The 23,384-nt window shown below is 39.9% G+C and overlaps 1 pseudogene; it reads right to left on the bottom strand.

The window, feature by feature from the left end:
- Positions 1-2,895: 2,895 nt before the first annotated feature.
- Positions 2,896-4,211, bottom strand: LOC139458713 (uncharacterized; annotated as a pseudogene).
- Between the last annotated feature and the right edge of the window lie 19,173 nt (positions 4,212-23,384).

The following is a 23,384-nucleotide window of genomic DNA, read 5'->3' as shown; positions in this document are numbered from 1 at the left end:
AGGGTGAATTCTGAGGAAAGGAAGTTGTTTTGGAGTCTGAGCTTTTGAGAAAAATGTACTTTTCCATCATCAGAGGTCTTTCAGTTCGCTCTCTTCTACGTAGGAATCAAAGGAACTGGGCCACCCTAGCCAACGCACTAGAACATGGGTCTTGCCTTTCACCTTTTTTCTTTTCAGAATTTTGTCGACTTGCCACAGCACATCACCCTCTTTCTCGACCTTCTGTAGTTCGTTTGCGTAAAAGCTACCTATCAAGGGTTCGTCGTGGAAATCTTTCAGCTTGTACTGAGGGAACGTTTGCTTCTTGTAACGTCGAGCCACTTTAAACAGTTCTTCCGTCCACTTGAGATCAAGTTCCTTGGTGAAAGGTTTCCTGAGGTATGAGATGCGAACCAGGTCGCCCACTTTAAATAAGTATTTCTTGATGTTGGGTTTGACTTTTCTCAGAGGTTCCAGATAGAGGTGATCCCACACTTTCACTTCGTTGGTTTTATCGACGTCTGCAGGAGAGAGATGAGGCAGAGACGAATGAAGGGTGTGATTATAATTGGATACTAAATCCGCCAGAACGTCCAGATAACGTTTGGTGTTATTGTGGGTCATGTATCTGGTGATCAGTGATTTCAGTGTTCTGTTAAAACGTTCAACGTAATTACTTTTGATGTTTTCGTTGCGAGCTATGGTGAGTTTTATCTTTTGTTTTTCTAAAAACGTCTTGAACGCCCCCTTAAATTCGCTTCCGCCATCTACTCTCACCTTCCCGGGACGTCGCTGTTCGAGGATGTGTTTGAAAGCTTTCAAGACGGTTTCGGGTTTCTTATTGTCTAACGGAAGGGCGAATGCAAAGCGGCTCAATATGTCGATGGCCACCAGCAAGTATCTCACACCATCGTTCCACTTCGTAAACCTAGACAGGTCGGCCAAATCCACGTCGAACATTTCGTCGATAGAATTCACTCTGACTTTCATTCGTTTGAAACGGTATCTGACGGGTTTGTGTAAACTGTAAGCATCTTGATTGTTGACAAACCGTCTGACACTGCTCGCTGGAACTTCCAATTGATCTTTTAACACCTTTTTGAGTTTACTCGGACCCAAAAACGCGCCCGGATTTCTGGGAGTGAAATAATAATCTTCTAGTACTTTGTCAGAAGTTATCTCTCGAGAGCTCATCGTGTAATGATAGAATATCATGGATGATGTTTCGTTTTATATCATTGTTGTTGTGCGTCTGTGTGTGTCTGTTCGCAGGTACCAGGCCGAAGCTCGCAGGTGTCACTGCATCACATAACCACATTGGTGATGCAGGCTTTTCCTCCTGCAGCTATAAACCCTGCCGCCATGGTATAACGGAAAACAATTGTTGAAAACGGCATTAAACCCTAACTCACTCACTCACTCGCTCATTATGTGTGACTGAAGATAAAATACAAACAAAATACAAATTTTCAACATTGATTTTTATTATCAAATCAATATCATAATTAAAATAAACAAACAAAACATTCATTCAATTAGTCCCAAGAAAAAACATTTCACATTCTTTTGTCTAACTTTAACATTTTCTCGACGCGTTCTTTCAATCCCTCCTTCCATTGAGACGTTTTAAATTGAGAGTCACGATAGTCCTTGCATCGATACGGGACCAAGTTAAAGTCCCTCACATCTCGAAAACTTGGGTCTTCTAGCAGCAGTTTTATCCAGCTCTCGTGCACCTCTCCATCGTCTACGTCGGATAATGCCGTGTTAAAGTATTTCTCCATCAGTTGTTGTTCAGACATATCGCAGGTGTGGCCCCATTCACCTTCTGCATCGAACATGCACCCGAAACACAATTCACGAGACAGTCGTTTGATCATCTTGGTGAGTTGAAGACAGTAGCATAAAGTCAACAAGTTTTCAACGAGTTTCATCTTCTCCGCCACGGCGACCTCGTCCGCGGAGAGTGCCCAGCAAGATTTTTTTATAATCACTCGCTTAGTGACGTTGAAATCGTCTCGAAACTTGCGCTTGGCGTTTTTCACGCATTCGTCACGATTTGGAAACCATTCGTGAGATTGGTGAATGACTGCCTCGTTTAGGGTGTGCGGCATTTTCATGACCTGCTTCCAGGAATAGAATGTAGATTTGTCTTTTCTTCCCACTCTGTTAAAAAGATAGTATGAAGAGGTTCAGAAATTGACAATATCATGTTATAGCTGAGCAGCAGCAGCATTAAGATATTCTTGGTTCGCTGATTGTCTTGCATGCATCAGCTTCTCAAGAGTACTTATCATAAAGCTATACCTATTGTAGTGATTACTAAATAAAAATTAATTGAGTGAACTAAGAAAAATTGCACAAACCTTGCCGACATGGTACACTGTTTTTTACGAACACAACTTCTGTCTCTGAGGGTAGACGATGAAATGAGTGATATAGGCGTGATTTTGTGCATGTCACTATTTTAGTATTTGAAATTCACTGGTTGATAGGATTTTATGTTTATCACGTGTTAAGAAAATAACAACCCAACTATGATGATTGGATGTGGTTATGTAAATATTTAAACTCAAAGAATCTCATTGGTTGATGACTAAGTGTATGTGTGTAAGTGTAATTTGGTTACATTCTATTCAAACTCTCTCATGATGAATATAAAAACATTCTGTTTTCTTCTTTCACGATAACATCAACAAAGAAAAGACATACACGAATGAAAACACAAATAGATTTTATTTTAAAATTATATCATGAATCAATTTCTTGGATTATTACCATGAGAATTTGAACTATAAACATTAGTGACACTTGTGTCTTGGATTACAATAGAATAATAAAAAATTGTTTTTTTTTTTAGTGTGACATCACTGTCTTCTCCGAGAGGATTAAAGCAATCAGAGTTATGCCCCTTCCTCATGAGCTAATCAGTATCATGTCTCTTGATGTAGAAACACTAGTATGAGGTAAATGTGATAAAATCATCGTCACATTCAAAAAGTCTCTCATTTTCTCTCTCAGCTTCTGTTCTACTCGTTCTTTTCTACTCGAAGTAAAGAAATGAGTGTTCAAGTAGTGTTCGTTTTCATAGCATTTGGTGTTAAGGAGTGAAAATAAAAGTCTGGATGATGATGTCATTTGCTCTCTTGTCTTTTCGAGGATAAGCCTGGGAAACATTGTTGACAGTGCATCATCAAAATAACTATCAACCCTCTCATCAGCAGCCATCATCAGACACGGATGATGGACTTGAGATAAATGATCGACTTCACATCAGTAACAGTCTTTATTGCACAATTCATTAACTTTGCTCTGAAGTTCATCCACATAAACAGATGTCATCACAGATTCAAACACTGAACGAATGTGTTTCTTCAGGTTATGGTTTCTTTTGTGACGCCACCGTCTTGAAATAACAACTTCTTGGCTGGTCACAGAGAAGGGTCTCCGGTGAAGCAGACTCTCTGCTGCTCCATTCACCTGATGTCTCAGCATTCTCTCGAGACATCGAGAACCGGTAAGACAAGCCGCAAGGTGACTTCTTTGGAGAATTCTTCCTTCCTTCAGCACTTCTCCTTGGCTTCCAGTCACCCTGAATCGATTTCCAATCATCCTGTAAGAGCAAACAAAAAATGTGTTAATTATCAATTAATATTTTTCCCCATCATGCAAATTTTAGTTCATGTTATACAAGTTTTTGTTTTCTGATATATACATTTAGTTTCTAACATACAAGTTTTTAGTTTCTGTCATATATGTATAAGTTTTAGTTTCTGACAAGTTTTTTTTTCATACAGAAGTTTACCAGCAATAAAAGGTTATTTATCTTTGATAAGATAAGTGAATTAAAGTTTCTTTTACATCATTTGTGAAAAACATTTTGCATAAGAAATACCTTTTCACATATCAGGAACACAGGGATGAAGTTTCCATATGCTATATCATCCATGTTTGCTAGACACTTATTGTACTAATGAGAGGGAATTGATTAGAATTTTTCTTGAAATGAACAGGTTACAAAAGGTTCTAAATAGGATTAAATCCATAGGGTCGAGATTCGATGCCACCTGCCAACAGGTATCGCTTGTCATCTTGAGGCGTTAAAGCCAATTTGGTCACTTTGTCTGTGTAGAGGGTGTTATGAATGGATCGAATTTGATGAAATGTTGACATGTTTTGTTGGTGTTTAAAAAGACAATCTTTAAACATCTGGTGACGGAGATGTTTTTTGACAAAAGCTTTCTGCACACCTTTAGCAGTGAGTTTCTCAACCCTTTCACCGGGAGTTTTGTCAAAAATAAAACTATAGTTTTTGGGACGAAGTCCGACAAACTCTCTGATGGTTTTGCCACCCACTTCATCTTTCATCAAACCGATGGCCTTGTGTCTTTCCATGGAATGAAGTGGGTGGTCTACGGGATAGTTTGAGGTGTCAAAGAGGTGGGTGTTAGCTAACATAAAGTTTTGAGGATCGCGGACAGGAGTACCCACAGGGGACCAGATTTGATAAAACAAGCTATCCGTGTCTGTCATGAGGACCCTGACATTGTCACTATCGTATTCCTTCAACATGACATTGTAGTGAAAGTCATAAAGAAGTCTTTTTGCGTGTTCCAAAATGGTGAAGCCCACGGCGACGGGTTGGTTCAAAGTCACAGACACCTTTTCCATGCTCACCACGACCAAATTTTCCGAAAAGATGTTTACACTTTTGAAATTGGGTTTTGATGAAAACCTTCGCAGTCTTTCCTCGGTCGCAATTAATTCAATTTGTTTGTAATTTCTTACATTTTGCAACTGTTTCCCATACACGGCATTTGAGAGCAGTTTAAACAAATCTTTCGAAAAGTCATCCGTGGCTTCTTTTCGTTTCTGCGTGTTAAAGTCAATGTAGGGCTTCATCCATTTGGTCTGAGTAAATTTCAAAACTTTGTGTACTTTTTTCAGTTTCAAACCCAATTGTAAATATTGCTGCAAAGTAGCCAAGTAAATGATATAATTTTCTTTGTCTTTCAATGTGCCAAAAAGTTTGGTTCCCGTGGCTTTCACCCCTTTGATACCAAGCTCTGCGAGCAATTGTCTATGATAGGGGGACATATCTTCAAAGGGAATGCTTTCTTTGGTGGGAGCGAGGGGCAGCGACTGATGGACAGAATGAAGGTGACGTTGATATTCCAAATCACACTCTACAATGTAACCCACGCTACCTTCGGGGTCTAGTTGCAACCAATCAATAGACTCTATTTCTGTTTCGTCTACCCAGTCAAAATGACCTTGAGGTAAAGGACAACTCATGGCTGCACCATACAAATTGTTAATGTCAAAGTACATCAGGTGAGATTCGGGTTTGGACGGGTCGAAATCGGACATGTGTTTGTGATTGGCTTGAGCGTGGCGATGATTGATACTCGCCACGCCTCCTCTCACTGCGTTTGAGACAAAGTTGTACATATCGGGATCGGTCATAAGATCTAAGCTCACACCCGTCATCAAAAGACAAGCATCCATGGCCATCCCCGGGAGAGTAAAGTACTGACACGGGTCCAATCTGTAGTAGCTCAGACACATGTCACGGAATGCTTCGAACACATCGGTCAAAATCAAAGTGTCTACGGCAACATACAATTCCATGAACTGTCTCACCGATCTAATTTTAAAAGTCTCCCAAATGTGACGGGCGAAGGCATAGTCTTGTTCAGAAATGGTTTCTTCCGTTAAGGAAGAGTAAAAGTCATCACGACTCGGAAATTCTTTTCGATCTAATTTTTCAAAACTGTCCACATACTCATAAAAGTAGGGTAACTTTCGAGTCAGCAAATCCACATGTTCGGGAAAGTTCTTTGTCAAATAGACAAATTCTTCTTCGCCTTTGCTTCTCAAATTGTTGGCCAAATTTTGTAAGCTGGTGTTTAAAAATTTGAAACTGTCCAAGAAACGAAGTTGATCTATTTGAAACATGATGAAGTGTTCCGAATTTTGACCTATGCACGTCAACTTTCGATCGGCAAACAGTTCTGCTGCTTGAAGAATCAAATGATTGTCATACCTCGAAGCATTGTGACAAATGACATTGACAAATTTGGCTTCGTTGTAGTTGACGTTGCAGTAATTGTGACACAGACCCCTGACTCGACCCGTCAAATGATCGTGATCGATGTGTCGCTCATTCTGCTGTACTTTCTCCCCACAAAGATAGCAATGGGTTTTCGAATCTAAAGCTAACTTTTCCTCATCTTTTAATTTTATGGGCACGGGATGATTTAAAATGTCCATGATATGATCGTAATCCTCCAAAAGATGTGTCATGAAATGCTCTGAGGCCCGTTCGCCGCTATAGGTTCTCAATGGAAATGTGTACATGTCGGGTTCCCGACATACAATTTGATAACTGTAACCACAGGGAATGTGCTCGTGGACGTGGTGACTTCTCCTCTCCGATGTCTCATTATGTTCTAAAGGTGACAACACGGATTCAAAATCACAGTAGATCACAAAGGGGACTTTGACTGTTTTGGCATAGTGACCCAGTCCAAACCTTCTAAAGGCTTTGTTTGGTTCAGGCATTTTAATTCGTTGAGCTTTGTGATAACAGTAAGGGGTGTGCTTTTGTAATCTATCATCAGATGTAAACGTCCACAAACATTTCCGACAAAATGAATTTGCTGTTAGTGTCTCCAGCTTTTCTTATCAAAGCCGGCAAACTGGTGATCAGAACATAATGAGAAATGGAGGATTCGTCCGACTCTTCCTCGTCTACTTCTGACGTTAACAGAAGGAGATTGATATGACGTTCTTTAGGTAAGTGAGTCATATCGGAACTGACTCGCAAAGGAAAGACAACAAGGTGTTGATCTTCATCTCCATCAATGCCATACACATTGATGCTGAGATCGTTTGCTTTTTCAAATTTTGAAATATGTTTAAGACTCATGGGAAATTCACACCCTCTCAAATCTAACTCGTGTAGTTTGTCCTTGTAGTGATTCACTTGTTCTCCGACCAGTTGAGACTGAATGGGGAACAGATGAGCCAAAACACAATAGGCAAAACAGAGGTCATCGTCCACGTTTTTAATGTTTAACAGACAGCGCTTGTTCTCTAGCGAAGGATGGAGGGGGAGATATGAACTTCCGCGAAAGGGTTGAAATTTAACCACGGATAATTTCACGCTCAACACAGTTTCAAAGTTTAAGTTTGAACTATCTCCTTCGTAATTGTCCATCAGTTTCATGATTGTGTTTGTGGCTACGGTGTACAACACATCCAAATCATCAGCTTGGGTGGCTGGAGACATTTTGGTTCGAAAGAAAGGTTCAGTAAATGAATTCAGACCGTCCGAGTTTGTTTTGCTGAATCTAAATTGGGTACAAAGTCCCCACTTGATACTATGTTTTGTTTCAATTTCTGTTTTCAAGTGATGAATCATGTCAGGTTGAATTTTCACAAAATAATAGTAGGGATCATTTCCCTCTTGACCCTGAGGAATAAAATCAAATTCCCTGACATTTCCATTTATTGCTTGTCTCGAACATGACTGTTGATTATCTACATTAGTTTTCCTACGTTTAGCTGCAGCCCCACCACCACTTTGTTGATTTGAATGGGTTTGTCTCCTGTGTTTAGTGAGATCTTTCACTGATGGGAAAGTGATCGAACATGTATGACAAGTAAACGTAAAGGTAGAAGTAGAAGTAGATGGTTGTGGATCTTTGTGTTGACTTTGTATGTGTCTTTGTAAGTTATCACTACGGTTGAATGATTTGGAACATATTTGACAATCAAAATGTTTGGAAGCTGGGCCACAATTTCTCTGATGTCTAACAATGTTCTGTTTGTTACTGTAGGATTTTTGACAAAACTCACATGTATACACAGGTGTTGTGAAGGGGGTAGACATATTCTTTTTACATAAAGTCTAGCAAACAATGTGCTTGGAACACTTCTATTTTCTGAAATATATAAATAAATAGATAATAAATAGAATAGTTTGTCTTTCAGACTATTAAAGTCAACATGACAATTTATAGGAGTTTTCTTAATCGCAACTATGATAGATCTTGGGACAAAATTTACACTGTTTTAAAATTGATGCAAGGATGTAATACTTGTGATATACTGAAATTATAATTATAATTAGAAGATCTTTTTAATATAATTGTTTATGAAATTAAAACATAAAACTCTTACCTTTTGTACGAAGAATAAATCTATCCAATTTGAAAAACAAACTCCCGAGTCACCTTTAGGTAGGGTGAAAAATAAATGGCACAGATAGGCACAATGTTCATTTATGAACGAAGAGAGACGGAATGTCAGGTTTAGATGACAACTCTGCTATTTATAGGGTAATATTGACACATATTCAACACCCCCTGTTGTGTTGACACAGGTGTTTTCATTCGTGAGCCCTGTTTGTTCAATCAGCAGGCGTGTCCATTACAACCCAATATTCCTAACTCGCCCCTGTTGACACAGCTGTTTCCATTCATCAGATTTGTTTGCTCAGTCAACAGGCGTGTCAGCTACAACCCACTATTCCTAACACGCCCCTGTTGACACAGCTGTTTCCATTCAACACAGTTGTTTGCTCAGTCAACAGGCGTGTCCGCTACAACCCAATATACCTAACACGCCCCTGTTGACACAGCTGTTTCTATTCACCAGATTTGTTTGCTAAGTAAACAGGCGTGTCCGCTTCAACCAATTACACCTAACTCCTAACACGCCACGCCTGTTGACACAGCTGTTTCCATTCAACACAGTTGTTTGCTCAGTCAACAGGCGTGTCCGCTACAACCCAATACTCCTAACACGCCCCCCCGTTGAAACAGCTGTTTCTATTCACCAGATTGTTTAAGAACAAGAGTTTTATGCATTAAAACTGAAACACTCTTGTAAACGTGAGACATTATTCTTTTTTCATTGAAAAGTGCTGACATGTGAAAGGATATCGTATAAAAATGTCTTGAAACTACGTTATTTCACACTATTTTTTCTCATGAAAATGATTCTGGGTATGGGTTCAACAAGTATTTTTCAATTAAATTAGGAAACTGAACCGACATTTTGAACTCAAACATCTTTTAGAAAAAGAATAGAATTTTACAGTATTAAAACGTCATATACCAGACTGGCATACATTACAGTCTTCAACACACGGGTTTCGCGATACCGACTCTATATTTCTCCGAGCTGACCTCTAGCTAGGAGTCAAGACTGTTAACCCTTATTTTTATATATAGTTGTCATGGCAACTAAATGTTAAAAGGAACTTATAAGAGGTAGCACTAGAAGAGTTAAGAACTGGACATGTGGTTTCTATGGAAATTCAACTCACACCCCTCTTTGCCACATGTGACAGTCATTACTACACGAAATACATGCATCAATGGAATATGTCTAACAATGACATTCCTTTCCCCGTGAATCACATTTGAACCTCGTAGTAGCCACTTCCTTATAGGGACACTCATTACTATGCTTTGTTCTCACTTAATGAAGGACTCATTAACACATTTCCTTCTTGCATTGGAACAACAGACCTCTCAATACTCTTTCTGACCTGTGACGTCATGATTATATTTCACAATGAATGAGTTATTGCACTTATGGATCAACGTAGCCTGAGATGTGGGATGGTGCCTCATAGAACTGATTTGTAGGTCAGGCGCGAGATTCAAACCGAGGACACGTGGCAACCCGTGAGCGTTCATGGCAACGTCCGCCATCTTGTTTTTAGACACGTGTTGTTCTACGTTTAACGAATGGTCAAGTAATTAATTGCAGGATTGCATACGGTCAGTTGACCCTTAATGAATGTAATTGAATATCGGGAGATCTTTCTACATGAACCTGTTCCTGGGCTTTTAAATATTACCGCACATAGCCCGCCACCGAATGCCCACAGAGAAATGTCTTCAAAGCAAAAGGTTCAAATGTTCACCACATGTTCTCGCGCCAAAATGGTCTCACAATGACATTCCATTCCGCGTGAGTCAAGACCCAACCCAACCCCGGTCGTAGTAACATGTCCATATAGGGACATTCATTACTATCCCGTGTTCTACGGTTAACGAATGGTCAAGTCATTAATTGCATGATTGCATTTGGTCAGTTGACCCTTTATTAACCTAATTGACCTGTGACGTCATGCATACATTTGGATATTAATGAGTTATTCTGCATATTAATGAGGCAATGACGTTGACAACACCCAACCCCCCACCCCCATCCTCAAGGTCAAGGTTATGTGACGTCATCAGTCACGTGGGGTTACTAGGTGCTCTTGTGACGTCATCAAATGAGGATTTGAGGATGGATACTTCTTACTTATTATCTACTCACGCCGTTATATAACTGGAATAATGTTAAAAGCAGCGTTAAACCCAACTCACTCACTCACTCACTCATATATTCCCGCCACTACTTCTTTGTGAGTAATCCTTGCCTAACTGCAGTAGCTTAACGTAAACTCATCGAACTTCAAACCTGGGTGTCGCCACAATTTTGTTTTCAATATTTCATCAATATGTTATCAAGATATTTTAATATGATCCTTTTGCTTCTTTTGCAAAATATGGAGTTCCAATTCTGATGATTCTGGCGATGACGATTATGGAGGTGAGACCTGCGTTCACACATGTCAACATATGCCACTGTAATTTGACAGTGTCCTCATTTTGCTTAACGAACGGCCATAATCATTAATATTGCCATGCCACGACAATGTTAATTTGTCATACAAACGAAAGAAAACATAAAGTCAGACTTGATATATTCCCGCCACTGCTTCTTAGTGAGTAATCCTTGCCTAACTGCAGTAGCTTAACGTAAACTCAACGAACTTCAAACCTGAGTGTTGCCACAATTTTTTTTTCAATATTTCATCAATATGTTATTAATATATTTTAATATGATCCTTTTGCTTCTTAAGCAAAATATGGAAGTTCCGATTCTGATAACTATGGCGATGACGATTATGGAGGTGAGACCTGCGTTCACACATGTCAACATATCCCACTGTAATTTGACAATGCCCTCAATTTGCTTAACGAACGGCCATAATCATTAACGTTACCATGCCACGACAATGTTAATTTGTCATACAAACGAAAGAAAACATGACGTCAGACTTCATATATTCCCGGGGGGCACGGGTAGCCCAGTCGTTTAAGGCGCCGCGTTTCGCCAGAAACCTATGACTGTGGGTTCGAATCCCGGTTTGCCCCAATTATGTGTCTAGGTTTGTCAGCACCATACCAGTGCTCGTGGGTGTCACCGAAGTGGTAAACGTCAAAGACCTGCATCACTTGGGCTTTCCTCCCACATTAAGCTGACACGCCGTTATATAACTGGAATAATGCTAAAAGCAGCGTTAAACCCAACTCACTCACTCACTCACTCACTCACTCATATATTCCCGCCACTACTTCATTGTGAGTAATCCTTGCCTAACTGCAGTAGCTTAACATAAACTCATCGAACTTCAAACCTGGGTGTTGCCACAATTTTGTTTTCAATATTTCATCAATATGTTATAAAGATATTTTAATATGGTAATTCTGCTTCTTAAGCAAAATATGGAAGTTCCGATACTGATAACTCTGTCGATGACGATTTGGAGGTGAGACCTGCGTTCACACATGACAACATATGCCACTGTAATGTGACAGTGTCCTCATTTTGTTTATCATTCAAAGAAAGATCTAGCCTCATGAAACCTTATCAAGATGTAATGCTATTTAATTATGACGCACGTGAAAGTGCAGGTATGTGTTATTTTGCTAGTTAGTTTAACTGTCCTTTGTTGACCAGATATAATATAATATGAATGTATTGTCAGCCTCATGAGCTTTATACTTTAAGCGAAGATGTCAAAATCGCAGTAGAAAAAACGGGACTGCATGAAGGTGAAAAGTTCGTAGCTTAATACCAAAAATATCATGTATGCCAAGACAGGTATTATTCCGCACACGTTAATTGGAGACACCATAGCGTGATTATTCATACAATATTTCAGCTGCACAGACCTTGTAGTTTCACAGGAGATGTCAAACATGCAATAACAATTGCAAATATGGGATACACGGTCAAAGGTTGATGAACATAGCTTGATCTGTAATCGTAATAAAGATGCCAAACGTATTATATCTTATGCCGCAAACCAGATATGCTAAAGATTAAGTTCCATAATGATGTATGCAGAAATGTTCGAGTAATTGGCACATATGACAGTTTGAACATGATGCTGCTGCATTATCTGAGAATATCCATTCTCCTGTAGGGGGCACGTACCGTACACATCGCTTTTCAGGAGTACTTTTATGACTGGAAAAGTAAAAGGCTGTGAATTAGCTGTGGCTTATATACTGATTGTGAGAAAGGACAAGCAACTGTGCCCCGAGTTCTCAAAAAAGGCGGCTCAACATTTCGGAGCTGAAACTGATTCCTGTGACTTCATGGGGAACCCAGAGTCAGACTGAGCTAAGATCAATACCTGGGTGGCCGAACAGACCCACAATAAGATCCAGCGAGTGTTCTCACCCCTGTCTCTCACTGAAGACACATCAATGAGGAAAATGGTCAAATGTCTTTGATAAGGACTCTACAAGGAAGGCCTCCGTCACAGTCTCCTCCTCTAAGATGATCGTCGTTGATATGATGAACACCATAGACACGTTTGGGTACAGTGGGATCAAAGACTGCACAATGCTGGAACTTATGTTGGGGACAAACTCAGCATGGTCATCCTCCTTCCAAGAGAATCCAGTGGTTTGACTTCGCTGGAACAGAACCTAAAGCCTCTTCATCTTCAGTTCTTGCTGAATTCATTGGAGGAAGTGAATGTGTCCATGCCTAGGTAAACGATGGAATCCAGTTTTGAGCTAGCGGATGTCCTGTCCACTTTAGGGCTGACTACAGCTTTTGATCCCGTGGAGGGCAACTTTTCTGGGATTTATCCCCCAGGGTGGTTGACCTTGTTGAAGGTGGTCCACAAAACCTTGGTGGAGGTCAATGAGGAGGGGACGGAAGCAGTGGCATGTACCATGATGCACTGTGTTGATGGGCGCATGATACCGAAGGAGATCATCTTCAAGGCTGATCATCCATTTCTATTCTTCATCCGAGACAGACGAAGTGAGATGATCCTTTTGTGGAGGATTGTGAATACAGGAGGAATGAAAAGAGATTATTTCATCTAGGTTTTGATATTTAAGATCCATTCCAGTTTCCAGTTTCCAACCTTTTCCAGTTCCAGTTTTTGTTTTGGCCAATGGCCCTTTTCAGGGCCACCCAACTCTCCCAAAAGACCACTTTGATCATTGCAAACCCTACAACCCCAAAAGAACCCACATCCTCCCCGCCATCTTGGCACGCATGTATTATTAACGTCATACACAAGTTTTCCCACGACTGCATTTATATACGGAGTACACCATGTGGGCATTCATAAACCACGTACATGGATGGATATGTGTGTGTGTGTGTGTGTGTGTGTGTGTGTGTGTGTGTGTGTGTGTGTGTGTGTGTGTGTGTGTGTGTGTGTGTGTGTGTGTGCGCGCACACACACATACATCCATATATATATATATATATATATATATATATATATATATATATAAACGTGTCTATATGTACACAGTGCATGGATTTAGACGCGAGTGACAACACGTGTGTATGTGAACAGGAATGACACCACGTTTGCATGGGATACACCAGTAAAACACCAGGTATGTCTATAAAAGACAACCTATGTTTGTAGACACGAGTGACACCACGTTTGCATGGATACACGAGGAAAACACAATGTATGTCAATAATCACGTCACCATACCCCCGAGAGGATATGGTGTTGGTGGACATGTCTCCCCGAAAAAACAGGATCGAAAAGGCCACCAATCAGAAGCTAGAACAGCGCATGGTGATTTCTCTCCCCATGGAACATGACTTTTCCTGTGGAAGAAGAAACACAAGGGTCGGACCGGTTTGGAAAACTAAGGCTCAGACCAGCACCGAAATGGACCAATCGGGGCAATGCGTTTTGGACAAATCAGCATAGTGCGTGTTGGAGGAACGACTCGTAAAAAGTAAGAGTGCCCCGACTACATCCCTGTCAACAGCAGACCCCCAAGTCTGTTCATCAGAGCACCCCAGCTACATGCATCGGAAGGAGGAAGGCTCCCCGTCAACAGCGACCCAACAAGGCTTCTCGTCAGAACACCCCAGCTACATCCCCCAGAGAAGAAGCTACAGAAGGTTTGTGTTAAGAAACATATTGTGGAATCTGGGACGATGTTGTCACCATCAGAGTGGATCCAATTTATTGACTTGTGCTGGCAACGAGTTCAAGCCAAAGCCAGAACACCACAATACCCTATGCTACAACTGTAGCTACTTTGGCCATTGGCAGGCATGCAACTAGTACTGAGACCAACCGCCAAAGTAGCTAGGATGAAGTATCCGTTTCCGATCCCGTTCCCGTGTTGGTGTTTTTTCAGTACCACCCAACCCTCCCGAGAGAAAACTTTCATCATTGCCTTGCCAACAAACAAAAAAGAGGTATATATATCTGAACGCTAGGGTGAAGTTTCTGTTCCTGTTTCCGTTCCATTGTTGGTGTTTTTGTCTTCTCCAAACGGCCCTTTTCAGGGCCACCCAACTCTCCCAAAAGAAATATTTCATCATTGCTTTGCTAACAAACAAAAAAAGAACCCTCCTACTCCTCCATCCTCTCCCCTCCCCCTTCATCACTCTGCTTGCCGACACCCTGATGCCTATGATAGCCTTACTTGCTCCTTGGAGGATTTTACGTGCGCTTCTTTAATAGAAATGGAGGATTTTGCGTGCGCTTTTCCTCCTCGCACGCCTCCCGGAAATGGACGTGCCGCCATCTTGGAGGCATGCGCACGTCTCCCCGGCATAACCCAGCATGACCCTCTTCCGCATCCAAGATGAGGGCACTTCCGGTAGGGGAGATAACTCCTGCTGGCTTACGGACTTGGGTACTGTCCTTAACTACTGACGGCGGTCTGTAAATAACAGAGTTTGGACCAGACAAATAAAGTAAATAAACAAATAAATCACCACACCGATAGTATCTAAGACATCACTGTCCCTGAAATTCTGTAGTGAAGTTCTTCAATGTGATTTGTTTTGTCTCTAGTTGATATTTCACGATTAAGAAAGGTGGAACCAATAGTGGTCACAACACATTTTTACTGAACATCCAGTATGTTGAAGAAGCAATTGTATTTTTTCAAACTTGTCAATGCCCCTGAATATTTCGGTCGGTCATACATTTTTCATAGCTATGTTGCCCTTTACATCAAATGAAATCTGTGTAACTCATATCTCAGAACATCCAGCGTGTAGTTATATGTTTTCAAACATGTCAACGTACCTTAACATGTTAGTCCCTTTTACATTGTATCTGATATTGATCCACACATGAATGTGGGATTCGTATCCAGAGTCAAGCAATGTCAGCACCATGTGCGAATGGGCTAACCATGGCCAAGGTCTAACAGGTCTAAAAAAACATTAGTGTATGAAAATGGTGCATTTCGACCTGTTAACAAAGTGCATCATTGTGTTACAGGGTCAGAGGCTCCAGTGTACAGTAAATTCGAACACAAGAACATCAACCTCCATATTGCCACCATCTTGGGTGATCTGGCCTCAGTTCGGCGCTTCTTGTCTGAGGATGGGGCGGACATTTCCTGCGGGTTCGGATATGCGTGGAATCGCAAATTATATAAAGTCCAGAAGAAACATTGTTATATTGTGGATCATCCTCATGAATTTATGGAGTTTACTATCCTTCACTGGGCCTGTTACAAAGGATTTGTGAGGATCGCGAAGTATATCCTCTCTCAAGACAAATTGGACATCAACAGTAGAGATAGGCTGGGGCAGACACCTGTGATGGTTGCAGCAATGAAAGGACAAAGGGATGTGTTGAAATTAGTTGTTAGTAAAGGAGCAGATGTGTCACTTGTTGATAAGCGCGGTAACAACATCCTTCACGCCGCCTGTAAAGGAGGAGATGTGGAGACCGTGAAGTATATACTTTCACACGTCATGGAAGACCTTAATGTCAGAAACAAGCACTGGCAGACACCAGCTGATGTGGCTAGAAAGATGTGGCATGGAAAGACGGAAATCTTTAAGCTTCTTTAAGCAATGTAAACATTTCCTCTCTGATTTGGATTGTTATTTCTAATATCTAATATCAAGATAAGAATGAGCATTCTGTTATGCGACAAAATCAGGCAATTCATTAATATATAGGAACCCACCATTTTAGGAATGTATATATGTGTTTATATAACAGAACACTTTGGTTGGAAAGGGGTCATGAAAATGTAACCTAGTATAATTTATTCTCTAAATAATTGCTCAGAATTATGCTGTAAAACTGCAAATGTAACAATTCCTGAATTGATATATAATAAAAGATGTGAATACATAGCATCATGAAACTGGGTTTATAAGTTATTCTCCTCAGACGACGGACCCTGTCCTTGTTTGAACACAAGTTTGTCTGACTTGGAACTATTCAGCTACAACATGTACATGAAGAAATATTAATCATAGTATGATTTACCCCACCTGAATGAAATGCGTCACACTACCTGTCGTGGAATTGAAGTTGTTAAAGCAACAAAAAGTTTATTAATCAACATAAGTTGCAACGAGTAAAAGATGCATTAAAAAACTTACTATAAAGCCAATACAAACTGAATGAAAAACGTTCAGAGTAAAAATATAGGATGATGAGCTCTCAATCTACCTTCAGTTAAAGGCGACAAAACCATTTCCATAATCATCAGAAGTATCTGCCCGAAGCAGATTCCATTGTACCATCAGGCTGTATCCTAATCGTATGTCTAACAATCATTAGTTATGATACCATGGCCATGACATCCACCACAAACACATGCACAGACAAGACATGAGTTCGTCTGAACCAACTAAAAGCCATATTGTACAAATCTGAACAGGGCTCATTTGATGAATAAAATTTGGAAATGTACTCCACACTTCTACTTAAAGCGTTTTGAAAGCTTCACTGAGGCCTTGAATGTTGTAACCTTATATTGAAAGATACTTGAAGAACATTTGCTCGCATGGAAAGGTATCTGAGATGCATTGTTGTAGCAGTGACGTTTTAACGTTGTATTTTGTTTTATATAAAAAGTCAATAAAAAGTTATATGAAAACATTTCTTGTTCATTTTATACTGTTTTGTGGGCAACAGTATTATTCATGGTATTGTCTCAGGCTGTTCTTTGTCTGGACAAGGTTAATGAATATGCATAGCACATGCATGTCATGTTAGTGGGAATCTTAGTTATAGTATTGAGAATATTGATTGGCTGATTCGACCGTCTGCTTTAATAAAATTATACCTTGTGAAGCAGTGTAGTTTTTACGCTGTATTTTGTTTCATTTAAAAAGTAAAAAGAAACATAAAAACAGTTCTTGTTCGTGTTCCGTTGTATTTTGAGAGCTGAACATGGGAGGTTGGACTCAAGAGAGTGGTCACAAGACCATGGGGACACCGTGCGTCGATGATTGACGAGCTGACACCTCCACTATCAAGGGCCACACAGAGGACCCATTCTGACATCACGTCATCGCCGGGACCATCTTTAGTGGGCAACATAGCACCAGCATTGGCGCCGACAGCAGTGGAGAAGAGTCCTAGCCGTTTCTATACAGTAAATCAACAACAGATGGCAGAAAGAGATAGAGATGCTTGTGTTGTTGAGAGAGACTCATGGTGTGGGGTGGAATTGGTCTGTCACAGAGGGTCGGCCCTGTGGTCTTCCAGAACATCGGTCCAGGGAGAGGCAATGGTGTCACAGCAGCTAGGTACATTGATCAAGTCTTGAGATCACACGCCATATCTTATTTGGCACGTCGCTGCAACCACGAGTTTCCGCATCATAACGCCCGTGTCCACAGTGTCAGAGCACCAAGATACTTCCTCCAACAGAATGGCATCAGAACCAGGCAGTGGCCTGCCCTCAGTCCTGGTTTAAATTCCATTGTGCACCTTTGAGACGAGATTCAAAAACGGCTCAACAGCAGATGGCAGAGAGAGAGAGAGAGTCGTGACGCCGCGGGGAACGTTATTTGGATGCTTGTGTTGTTGAGAGAGACTCGTGGGGTGGTCCGAGCATCATGGTGTGGGGTGGAAGTGGTCTTTCACAGAGGGTCGGCCCTGGCTTGAAATCCTCATTCTTTTGCAACAGTTAATTATTACGGGCTGTAATGGATATGCCATATTTCATTATGTTAGACTTAAATATCTCCTTTGGTATTACATTATGGAATGCGACGAACTCATTGAACAAATGCATAAAGATGAGCCAGAACCTATGACAGATCAACATGTGGATAAACATAGAGAAAGACTCGCTGCTTTGGTAGCTGGTGGAAAATGTTCCGAATATTTTGGGGAAAATTATACCATCGAAAAAATTTATAACATGACCGACCAAGAAATAAAAAAACTGTATGCACATTACGAGTCTAGACTGGGAGCTACCATGACTAAAACAATAGGTTCGGTTATGTTGCAACTATACACAGTCATAGCTAGTACGTTTCTCCCTATCCCAGCAGAACATCGCCCATATTTATGCGAATCACTCGAGAAAGACCCATTCATCGAACATGCCATAAGCTTATTAAGCTGTGAGTTTTATCATAGATACGGAATGTTCTTAGCTCCCGTGACCACCGCTTTAATAATAGCTAGGTATTGTCAATTTAAACATAAGTGCCCACTTAATAATAATGGAGACTCAAGTGACACCATCACAGATTGTACAACAAGTGACACCACAGTTTGTGGAGATACAACACAAGTGAACGAGGATGCACAACAGATTGTGAATGAGGAAATACCAGCAATATCTCAAGTCAGAGTTACTAAGAAGAACCCCAGAAAAATCGCAGCCGTAAGGAAAGCGAAAATAATGCATAATTCAAATATTGAACATAGTCGTCCGATTAAAACTTGGGCACTAGGTGTTGTCGCTATAGTGGTGGTTCCAACATTGATGTTAATGATGTTAAACCAATCGTATCAATCAAAATTATCGAGGAATTAGTTGATTTAAATAGTATAAAATACCAACTGACGGTTAAAATGTCATTGAGTAAAAGTAACGCAGATGATAGCACTGAATACACCGAACCATATTTCCGGAGCAATGAAGAAGTTATAACCGAATCCAATACTATAAACGCATCATTAGATACATCAATTCTGAGGATACAGGAAACTTTAGAACTCTGGACTAATAGAGGTTCGGGTGGTGGTGTGGATAAAATCGATAGATATGGTAAATTATATGCCATTCAAAGGAGGATCTTATATAGATTTACCTCCGTATTATAAAAAGAAGAAAGCCATAGTTAATGTAAAAAATAAAGGCGATCGCTGTTTAAGAGTTGCGATAACATCTGCATTGTTCCCTGCAGACAAAAATCCGGATAGACCTTCGAGCTATCCCCAAAACAATGGACTCAACTTTTGATGATATAGACAAACCTACACCAATATCACAAATTGATAAGGTGGAAAAACAAAATAATTTAGCTTTAAATTCTTCTAAAGCAATTGTTGTACACAGGATAAGCTCCACCCCAGATCTATTCCCAGAATCAATTTATTTCTAATCGAAAAAGATGATAAATATCATTATACGTGGATAAAGAGTTTAAGCAGACTATTATGCGATCAAACAAAACATGCAGGAAAGAAATATTTCGGCGAAATATGCCTGCATGGGTACATCAGACAAGATCTATTAGAAGCTCATAAAGAAGACTGCAGAGGTGTTGAACAGAATGATATCAGGATCGATATGCCTGAAGATGGGAAAAATATCTTAAAATTTGAACATTATTGTAATCAAATGCCAGACCCTTACGTAATTTACGCCATCTTCGAAGCACTTATCAAACCTATAGAAAATACTGAACGCAATAGTGATAGTAGTTTTAAGTACAAAACTCAAGAACATATTCCTTGTGGGTATGATGGGGAAAAAAACCCGCTCATGATTTACAGTGGTCCTGATGCAGCAGGAAAGTTCCTAGAATATCTACAAAATGAAGAGAGAATAATCAGGGAAAATTTATCGTGTAAGAAACCCATGTGTATAACTAGGGATTATTGGAGCGCCTATAAGAAGTCAACTAGTTGTCATGTTTGTAATAAACACCTGAATTGGGATTCCGTAAGAGATCATTGCCACATCATGGGTAGTTATTTGGGAGCGGCACATAACGAGTGTAACTTGAAACTAAAAATTAATTCTCAAACAATACCCATCCCCGTTGTGTTTCATGACCTTAGAGGATATGATTTACATCTCTTTTTGCAAGCTATCTCAAAGACCGACGGCCGCTTAACGTGCATTCCTAACAATATGGAAAAATACATATCATTCTCATTGACTAAAACTATACATTATACGGACAAGGATGGGAAAGCCAGAATAAAGCAAAGTACTGGGCTTAGATTCATAGACTCCTTACAGTTTCTGTTATCTTCCCTGGACAATTTAGCTAATGCGAACAATCCCAATGACTTTGCGATAACAAATCAATATACCAGTCGGTTAAGTCGTCAATTGTTGTTGAGAAAATGTGTATATCCTTACGAATATATGGATGATTGGTGTAGATTCGACGAAACTAAATTACCAGCCCTTGAATCATTCTATAGTAATTTAACAGAATCTAAAATAACCGATGCCGATTATGAACACGCTCTGACGGTGTGGGATAAATTAGGTTGTAAGAATTTAGGTGATTATCACGATCAGTACTTAAAAACCGATGTACTGTTACTCGCCGATATATTCGAAATATTTAGAAGGACAATACAACAATATGTTTTAAACAATACGGCTTGGACCCGGCGTGGTACTATTCCAGTCCCGGACTATTGTGGGATGCATTGTTGAAGATGTCCGATGTAGAACTAAAACTACTCAGCGATTACGATATGCACTTGATATCCATAATATCAATGTGAATGAGGCTAATAAAGGGTACATACTAGAAGTTGACTTGGAATATCTAAATTCGTTACATAAAGATCATAACAGTTTTCCGCTAGCTCCCGAAAGATTAATGGTGAATAAAGAATGGATGTCGGAATATCAACACTCCTTGATGGCTAATACAAGGTTAGCTAACGTAAAAAAACTCGTACCAAATTTGATGGATAAGACAAAATATATAGTTCACTAGAGAAATCTCCAATTATATCTATCGTTAGGTATGAAACTAAAGAAAATACACAGAGCTATAAAGTTTGATCAAAGCCCTTTGATGGAGCCCTATATAAGGCTAAATACAGATTTAAGATAGATAGCTACCAGCGATTTCGAAAAGAATCTATATAAGCTCAGGAATAAGGTGTATTTGGTAAAACTATGGAGAATCTAAGGAAGCGTGTTGATGTTGAATTAGTCAGGTCTCATGAGGAAGAAAGACTCGGGAAACTTATAGCCAGTCCGGCTTTTAACAGAAGCAAGATATTTGATAATGACTTAGTCACATTGCGTATGCAGAAGAGTAATATAAGATTCAACAGACAGGTGTACTTTGGTATGAGTATTCTTGACTTGTCAAAATAATTAATGTATAACTTTTATGACAACGAACAAAGAAGCAGTACGGCGATAGATGCGAGGTGTTATATACTGACACATATTCTTTGTTGATGGAAATACAAACCGAGGATGTGTATAAAGATATGGAAGAAAAAATAGATATATACGACACAAGTGATTACCCAAAAGATAATCCACTCGGAGCGTAGTTAAGAAAAAGGTATTAGGTAAGATGAAGGATGAATGTGCTGGGACTCCTATAGCGGAGTATGTCAGATTAAGACCTAAGATGTATTCTATAAAGAAGTCCAATAATGGAGAGATACAAAAAACTTAGGCTGTTAAGAAGTATGCAGTAAAGAAGCATATCAAACACGAACAGTACAAAGAAGCATTATTCAACAGTAAAACATTCAAACACAAGATGAACTCTTTAAGAAGTTACAATCATAGGATATATGGATTAAGAATGAACAAGACATCATTATCCCCCTTAGATACAAAGAGATGGATTGATAAGGATGGAGTAACTACCTATGCTTATGGTTATTTAGGGCAGTAATACTGTATCGTTGGGAACTATGAGCTCTTCTCGTACAAATGCCCTGCCCAGTCCATCTTTAAGATAATAAAGAATAGGCTCTCCTTCTTTCATAACCAATCGACTAATGTTATATGTCTTAAGAGACCAAATCTGATTGGTCGTGGGACATAGGCCTCCTTCGAGTTCACCAGGCTGGTATAAATATCTTACACTTACTCTATCCGGAAGTTTTTGCTCTTTGCTTCTCCTTGGTGCTGAAGATTCGGAAGTAACAGATTTCATTTTAATTGCATCGGATTGATTCTTCCCGATTCATCTCGTTACTTCATTATTCAGCGCTGATACAACAGCTGATAATCGTGTCACCCATTCAGTTTATCTCAATCATTCCGATTTCAATTCGAAATACTGATAGCCAAACAAACGTTCCACTAATGTCTGGTTAAATCTTACAACAATAGCTTGACTATGGTGGGCCTTTTTTTCACCTCGCCTGATTTCGACATCGTGCTTTGTTAACTAGGTTCACAAATCGATACAAATTACTACACATCAATTACAGTGACAGTACACAAAAAGTGGTAGAACCATACTCAATGGCAGTATAAATTGTGAGAGCAGTGGAAATGACAAGAATAATAATCATCTCGCTGCAACAGTGGTCAAGCTTCCGAGATAGACCTTTCGCAAAATAATGCAGTAATCACTGATTTTCATTGTTTCAGTCAAGTTTACAGCTATATTGCCTTTTATGCCCAATATACATTTCGGCAAATAAACGAAACTGGCAAAACCTCCGGCCTTGAAGTTTTAAAGATTATGCCAGAATGTTGTGACATTGCCAAGAATGTTGTTATAGTGATTTTTCTAAGTCATCAGACCTTGAAGCGTAATTCTATCTGGTAGTACAATCTGCGCGTGCGCGTTGGTAGTCTTGAACTCGTCATATACTCAGCACTTCTCTTGTGATCTTCCGGCAGTCTCTGGATGTTAGTGCTTGTAACCTAACCAGTCTGCGTATCCTGTTCTCGTATGTGAACACATCAAAATGATACCACTGTGTTCGTGTGAATCCTTGAGCCTGCTCCAGGCATTCACAATGTTACTGATGTTTGCATTTCTCGCATGCAGTACAGAACAATGTAGTATTCGTTCTTCTGTCGTTTTTAGTACCATTTCCATCAAGTTGTGTGGAAAAAAATGTATTGATTATGGCC

This window comes from Haliotis cracherodii, unplaced genomic scaffold (assembly GCF_022045235.1).
Source record: "Haliotis cracherodii isolate W230 unplaced genomic scaffold, xgHalCrac1.p SCAF_13, whole genome shotgun sequence".
In the NCBI taxonomy this organism is placed as follows: domain Eukaryota; kingdom Metazoa; phylum Mollusca; class Gastropoda; order Lepetellida; family Haliotidae; genus Haliotis; species Haliotis cracherodii.
Note: the sequence above shows the minus strand (reverse complement) of the source record. Positions and strands in the feature narration are given on the sequence as shown.